The sequence below is a fragment of the Geospiza fortis genome, unplaced genomic scaffold (assembly GCF_000277835.1).
Source record: "Geospiza fortis unplaced genomic scaffold, GeoFor_1.0 scaffold11, whole genome shotgun sequence".
In the NCBI taxonomy this organism is placed as follows: Eukaryota; Metazoa; Chordata; class Aves; order Passeriformes; family Thraupidae; genus Geospiza; species Geospiza fortis.
Window position 1 is genome coordinate 12,265,952 of NW_005054304.1, and position 8,344 is coordinate 12,274,295.

An 8,344-nucleotide genomic window follows, 5' to 3' on the forward strand; every position below is an offset into this window, starting at 1 on the left:
TGCACAAAAGAATCTGAAAAATTTTGGTTGCACTTCTCAGCCGGGTTTCATTTCAACCATGGCTACAACAATCAAAATCACTCGTTCAGATATAGCCATCTCTTTTTCTCTGCATACACCTGTTTCCATTCATTCTGACAGTTTGGTACTTAATGGGCAAAGGGCAGCAGGGCCTGACCATAAGATCATGCTTACATTCCACAGAGTCCGAGATGAACGGGAGAAATGAGTCCATGACACACACTTAATAATGAACACAGAATAATGGGATATTTCTGGTGCTAGGAGGTCTAGACATTGACCATGAAATGTGCACTCTCATAAGCAGAAGTGTACTTATTTGATATCTTGGCAACTGAACTGTGAGGAAAGATGCAGAGAATTTATTCTCTGGCACTATTTGTCACAATGTGAGCCAAACCCAGTACCTCAGTATCAAATGGGGTAAATTGCTTTAAGGGTGTTGAAGCCCACAGTGAACTTAGCCAGTTTTTAGACATGGTTGGGGAATAGTATGTGGAAACTACAGATTTTAGATAAACAAACTTTCCCTGTTTTCCTATAAGCTGAAACTTCTGCTTACCAGGTGGGATCAGAACTGTAAATTCCATCCCCCAATCCCTCCTCACCCCCTAAAAAATCCCCAAACACCTAAGCTACCCAATGAAAATACAAAAAAACCCCACCCTCAATAAACCCTACTGCAAAAAATAAGGATCATGAAGACAATTAAGTATCTTTACTTTGCATCTCAGCCACTTACGCATATAACAGAATTAAGAATATTTCTTTATTTCCTAAAATATTTTCTTTATTTGTGAGCTTTTTTGACTCTCCTTGTACATTCCTTAGCACTGAGGAGGTCTGAACCTGATGATTCAAGTGCTAGTAATAACAAACAGTGGGGACAGCTTGGCTGACATAATCTATTTACAGACTAAAGGTGTAAGGAGCAATATTGCGGGGTGCTTATCTGCCAAATCAATGGCCAGTGGTACTGGGCAGAGACAGTATTTTACAGGCTTAACCTCATAGTTCCCTTCTCACTTTCTTCATGTCACGTAAAATCTGACTAAATTCAAAAGGCTACATGAGGAATAAAAAGGGAAAACCTGGTTCATGAAAGGATTTACTTTAGCTATCAAAAATAAATAAATTCCCAAACCTCCACTGCAATTGAAACAGACATTTCAAATACTCTAAGATAGACAAATACTCTGTTGTACCTCTAATGATTATGATATGAGCTTATGATTTGTACAAAACAAGCCTTAATTACTGTGAATATCCTACTGGATTTTACAATTAGGAAAGAAGGTATTTTCATGCTTTCCAGATTTGGGATAAATATAATTGATTTATGATTAACATAACAGGTCTAGGCTTATCCTCCAAATAAATTGTGCTTCACAGAGAAACGAGAAACGAGGATAAAGGCATTTTTCTCATTTTTATTGAAACATGGTATTTTCAAGGCAGAGCAACTAAGAGCAATGCTGATGAGGACTCCTGCTAGATGAACACGTGACATCATTCATGCTAGACTGAAGTTCCTCTGTCGTATGACAGGAGAAGGATGAATGGGAGGCCAAAAATCTAAAGAATGATGTGAATAAGGTTTTTTAAAGGACACAATTTGGAAAGTAACATGCTTGGGAGAAACCACCTGTCGGTTTACTACAAATCAATTAAGCAACACTGATCACTGGACATTTCTTGGGAACTAATGGGACTATATACTATGGGTTAATAGTCCAAGTTCGTGCCCTAGGCCACCAGTTCTTGGCAGCTTCTCATGCCATTGAAGTGTTTCAGACCAAGGCTTTTGTAGTTTAGGTTAAAAAAAAAAGGGTGCAAACATATTCGAAATTTTTAAAAGATGTATCAATAACAGTGCAATACTTATCCTGAAAGGGAGGTGGATCTGATGCAGAGAAAACATCAAGATTCACCAATTCCCATCAATTCCCCTGGAACTCTATTCCTCAGCAGCTGATAAAGGCTCCTCTGGCAAGCCTCACTGAACCCCAACCTCAATTTCATGACTTTGGCAGACCAGTTTGGATAATAACACAGAAGATAAATATACTTTCAGGCATTTCAGGCATACTCAGCCTCCACGAACACCACAATCAAATCATTGCAGTGGGTCAGATGTGCACTCATCTCCAGAAGCTTTTGTGTTACATGCAACCTTTGCCATAAAAGGTGTCTTGCAAGACCAAGCAAGACAAGGTAAACAAAAAGTTTCAGCAACCTGGTGGCTGCTGGAAAAGGCCTGTCCCCTCATTAAACCTGGTGGCTTACATTTTAAACATCTCTCTAGAGCACTGAATACTTTTGCAACATCTCCTGCCTTGTTCAGCAACAAGGATGACTCCTTGCAGGAGCAATATGGAGAAAAAAATAATATCTGTGAATCCACTGTTAGAGAAGGATAAATGTGATTCTGGCCATCTCATGTGACAGGATGAAACAAGCAGATAGTTGTCATTTCTACATCCATCTGAGCCCTTACTTTCTCCAAAGGTTGGACATGTCATCTGCAGCAAGATAACCACTCCGTGTCTGTATGTCTGGCTCAAGTGCCAGTCAGCTATAGAGTTCCCTGGCATTAAGGATTTGTGTTCAGGGGTGTCCAAATTCCAGACACTAGCTAAACCCTGACTAAACTGCCAGTCTGACTCTCACTGCCATTGATGACAGCATTGGCTATGGCTCATTTCTTTAAGATTTCCTCTGAAGCTTTCCTGCTCCCCTCCCACCCCAGGTTGGTTCCTGGCAGTACATAGAAACCAGCAATTTCACAAGGTTGTTTTAAACACTAGTCCTTGTATCTAAAACCTCTCTCTTGTTAGCTTTGCTAAAACACACAGCACTCAAGTGCTTTCTAAATGGCTATCAATGGATGCTGCACTTAAAGGGTAAATGTAAAAAGGAACAAACTGAACACATATATCACATACATTTTAGGGCTGAGACATTAAAGAGCAGAAGCTTAATCTTTGGAATTTTTCAGCATAAATAACTGGCCCTGCTTATTCAACTCAAAAAAATATCTTTCACATTCTTACATGAAATATTTTCTATCTACTGCTTTGAGGAAAAAAACACACTATCATTTTTGCTATTTTTTTAAGCACACTAAGCACACGTGGCCTATTAAGAAAAGTTATTCCAGAGTATTACTGTGTTTTAAAAACAAGGAGATACAAGACACTGTAAGGGAACATTCTGCTTTCTTGAAAAAAATAATAATTTGATACAATTAGTCTTGTCCATAGTTGTTGCTTTTAATTAAAAATGACCTTCTTGATTGTTACAGTTTGAACAAAATAATCAAGCTGGTAGCAACAAAACACCTATGTGGGGGTAGCAGCCTGCTCTGTGTGTTCCTTATCTTCAGAAGGACTGAAATGATAGCCACTGAATAAGGGTAAGAGGCATATATAATGCACTTTACTGAACTTGGATATCTCCATATATTTCATATGTTTCTAGACAATGCTTGCACAATGTTTTAAGAGTGCAAAGTATGGTTTGAAAAGTCCACAGTATTTATTAAGTGTTGAGACACTCTCCAAGCCAGTGTGCAATGAAACGGAGAAAGTCCTTTAGAAGAATTGGTCTTATGTTCAATTTTAAGAGCAGAGAAGACACACTAAAATACATGTGATTATTTAAACATTTCTAGTTAGTGCTGTTGCCACACAGAATAAGAGATTCTGTGCAGCTTGCTGAGCTGCAAGCTACAGCCAGCCAAGTGCATGTACTCTGCACTCTACAGCCTCTCTCTTTATTAATAAGATACATAGACTTTAACATACATTGTTACTTAAACCAAGTTCCATGGCATTTTGCATGGATTAACACTGCCAGCTTGCATCCCAAAGATGTAGAATGCTTAAGCATTGCTCCCACTCCTGCAAGTGGGTCTGCTGAAGATCAGTGGGGTTACTCTACCAGATTGAGCTGAGTCTGACTGGGCTTGCAGAGAAATTCCTGAATGCTTTTTTACCAGGACATCTTTGTAGATGTCATGGAATTTTCTGAGCAAAGGAGATGTGTCCCTTCGGTTGGCAGCTCAGGGATATGACCATTGCTGCTCCAAACACTAGTAACAGCCAACCTCAAATGAGCATGGGGAGCACCAAGGAAACTGACTTTGTGGAGACCTCTCACATCATGTAGTACCAGCATGAAGAATGACAGATAGCTGTACTCCCAGCTGAAGTGAGCTTCATGCAACTGTGATTTCTGAATAATTGGGTATTTCATTATGAAGTATGCATCTATTAGAAAAACTTGGTAGAAAAAAGAATAAAACATATAAAAATGGAATTGTTCAGATTTAGGTTTCCCTTCTGCTTCCATGCTTAATATAAGCTAAAGAGTAATGCTATGGTGTCCTGCTTAATAAATGCATTAACATGCAAAGTTTGTATAAGATGAATGTGTTAGATGTTCACAAATGCAGAAGGGTGAATATTCTGTAGTGCTTCTGCTCGTACTCCAAGCTTTTGCTCTGGGAAAGAAGGTGCGTATGTAGTATTAAGAAAAACAAGTTATAACTTTTGGCTCGTAATAGGCCTGTGAATTTTAACACCAGCGGGTGTTATGCTTTGCTTTTCTATTCATAGTCCTGAAAAAACTCTTTTCAAAATATTGTGCCCTGGTTTAGTATAAATGATAGATTTAGTACTTATTCCTCAATTTTTTTAAAAATGAAATTCAAATTTTCCCCTTATTATTAGGAAGCTTGGTCAGGAATCTGAGAAGAACTGGCTACCAAGGAACTGAAATAGAATTAGGATTCTGTGCCTATGAATTCTTTCCTCTTCTATCTCTGCCTTTAGGGAAATCTCGACTTTATTTTCCCGATGCATAAAAGCCGACATATCTGCCAATTTTAATTAGATGGAGTACAACGCCTCCAGGATTGTAAGTGCCAAGCATTATTATAATCTGTGACCTTCAGCTAATGAAGGAGTGTCCTGCTTTCACGTAAAGCATGTCAGGTATTAGGCTGCGATACCGTTTGAGCGCTCTGCCCTTCTGACACAAGCTGTGTCTTGGTAAAAAAGGTTGTGTGCTGGTAAATCCTTGCTCACACCTGCACAACACTGCTGAAGTTTGTAAAGACAGTGTTTGGTGTCAAGCATGTTGTGCATGTTGTGATTTTATATTCACCTTATACAAAATCAAAGCCTTTTACAAGAAGCTCTGTGACAGATTTCAAAGCAAAGGGGTATGATAACCTCTACCTTACCATATCTCAAATTACAAGATCAAATTCAGATTTGGACATGTTGGAAGAGAAGTTCAGCTCTGTCGGTGAAAGCCAAAAGAATATAAATAATGTGCTTTGATATGGCCTTGGGACCTCTTGCAATTTTCATGGAGAGCTTCTAATTCTTCTTTATTTCTATCACTTCTTCATAAATAAAAAATTTTTTTCTTTCTCCCCTAAAGCTCATAATGTGGTAAAGAAGTTGTTGGGAACTGTTAAATCAGTGTATAAATCCCCACAAGAAAGAGTCCATCATACATTTTGCATACCTCAGGGGTTCAAGGACAGTGGGCAGGAATCTGATCTATTTTACAATAATTTAAACTTTTGACTAATTTGAGTGAACTCAGCAGCGTTCCTCCAGATGTCAGTTAGACTGACAGAGAGCAGAGGGTGGCTCAGAAAGTGAAAAGTAAAACAGAAAATCTGTGTCCTTCACTGCTGATGCTGTAACTTGTGACAGCAACCTTCTCTGAGGCAGCGATGTGCTGGTGTTCCAACCATGCTGAATTAATTTACTTTGGCAGTTACTTGATTGTTCCACTGTCTATTTATTTGAAATGGAAACCAAGTCATGTTGCCTGCTCCTTCTCCTGGCATATGATTACACAATGCATCTTCCAATTTTTGCAATCAATCACTTTCATGCTACTTTCCCATTGTGCACCATGTTACCTGGCTTTTGGAGAGGTTTCCATCTCAAAATAAGTGGAAAGGAAAAACTTAAAAATAAGAAAAAGTGTCTGGATTTGCAAAGTGTGAAGAATGTCTAAGTTGTTCCATGCATTTGCTCGGTCGTTTACTGACAGCTGATTTGGAACATATGCTTCTCAGACACTCAGTGGGCTTCTCAATTTTGGGTGTAAGAGCCAGAGATTTTAGTGTCAGATAAGCTAACCTTGTTTTTTCAAAAAGTCAGGACCTGTCATCATTATAGACATCTCCTGGTTGGATAGGCACAACCCCTGTAATGTGACTGTTCAATATCAGAGACAGATCAGCCAAATGTTTGGTATTTTCTGGATTCTGTTTGAATTGTTCTACAGTCAAATAAAGCAAAAACCCCTAAAATAATGTAGATAAGTGAGAACTCACATCTAATGAATTGTATGCAACACTTATTCAAAAGGATTTCAAATGGAAAGGAAATATATTACAAAAATGTTTTGATTTTTAGAAAGGTAACTTAATCTAATTAAAATGTATTTTCCCTCTTCTAAGTTCACAGCTCCCACATATTAGTGGATAGGACATCCTTAGATGAGTTATTTTAGGTTTACTTTAGAGATGTACAAATTGACGTATGTAGTGTCCAAGATCAACCAGAAGGCCAGTGGAAGAACAATTATTAAAGTTTGAGAACTGGGAATAAAACTGAATAAGGGCCATGTTTGAAACAAAAAAAACACCCCAAAAAATCTATAGGTAGGGAAACAGGTGGCCACTGGCTTAATTCAAATTCTGACAAAGTTCCCTTCCCTGTTGAGGCACAGCTATTTCTGCCATCATCTAAGGAAGGGCACAGATTCTGTCAGCAATTGATTTCCCTTGGGCTAGTGCTTCATCCATCTCTAGAAAAGCTTCAGTAAAGCTACCTAATTGATCAACTCATCCCTCAGGAAAAGTGCTTCTGTCACCAAGAGTCTGTCATTCTCATTGGGATGGGATTCCCTCTTCTCTCCAAGAAACTATCCTTCTCTGTTTCCTACATGGCTTGTGTCTCTCCCCTCCATCCATGCTGACCTTTTTGTCCTTTCTTGGCACAGTATCTGCCAGTATCCCTTCCTTGTCACTTTTACCTCGTGCCTCTTTGTTGTTTGGACTCCAGCCACTGATTCAGGCTGCTGTGACTGTCTCCTCCTTCTTGACCTGTTTCATTTGGTAGCACAGAAACTGACCCTATGTTCATCATCATTAGCTTTTCCTACATTTTTCTTAGTCCCTCTATACCTCCACTCATTTTGCTCATAGAGAATTGATGCCTTGAGGGAGGGCCACTGCCCAATTTCAAGCTACTTGGGCACTTCCATTCTATGGAGGCACCATTCAGTGATGGAGAGTTCTTTTATCACTCACCTCTGTAGTAGCTACAACCTGGTGTCTGCCTGCAGAGCTGTCAAACCTTCACAAGCATTGCAATCACAAATTACTGAAGAGCTGTTTTTCGGAAGCTGGGCCCACATCCAACACCTCTCTTTTTTGACATTTAAAAACACAGGGATTGCACATGCACACTTATTCCAGCCGTGGGTGTAAAAGGCACCTCAGACAAAACAAGTGAGATCATTTTTCTGGAGAAGACTACAAATCCTACAGACTTGAATGGAGTAACCTGACAGCTGACACATGCAGAAGGCTCATCAGGCTTTGGAGAAAAGATTTCCAGTTTTGTTGTCTGACTTCCTAAAAATGAATGGACAGAGCCTGGGGAAATGGGACAGTGCTGTTGCAACAGTGAGAGCTACATTATCACACTTCTCAGAGGAAGAAGTTTTATGTCTTACAGTAATGTTAAACCTTACTGCAAAGTTAAACCTTACTGCAGTGTCTGAGTGAGTCAAATGAATGAGAACTTTGATTGGAAAATTAACCAACCAAGGGGAGGAAAAAATGAGAACTTTGAGTGGAAAATTAACCAACCAAGGGGAGGAATATTAAAAAAAAAGTGTTTGTCATTAATCCTTTTTATGCTTGTCATCAAGGAAGACTGCCACAGCTGCAGGGCATGTACATCTCAACCCACTGACATGCTTACCTGGAAGTGAAAAAGCAAGGGGTGAAACCTCCACCCAACTGGCATCTAAATTACACCTTATTAAACAGAAAGTTGACATTTGGAGCATATGAGTTGGGACTTGCTTTTTTCAGCATCTGAACATTCATTTCTAAAACTGGTTTTCTTGTTATTGTGTCAAGATGAGAGATTCCCAGCCAGGTAGCTGACAGGTTAGACAAAGAGTTCTGTTCAGTAATAAAACAGTCATTCGGGTATTCTCCAGTTTTCCCTCCAGCATTTGCACAAAATATATGAGCTGTGCTTGGGCCTGATACACT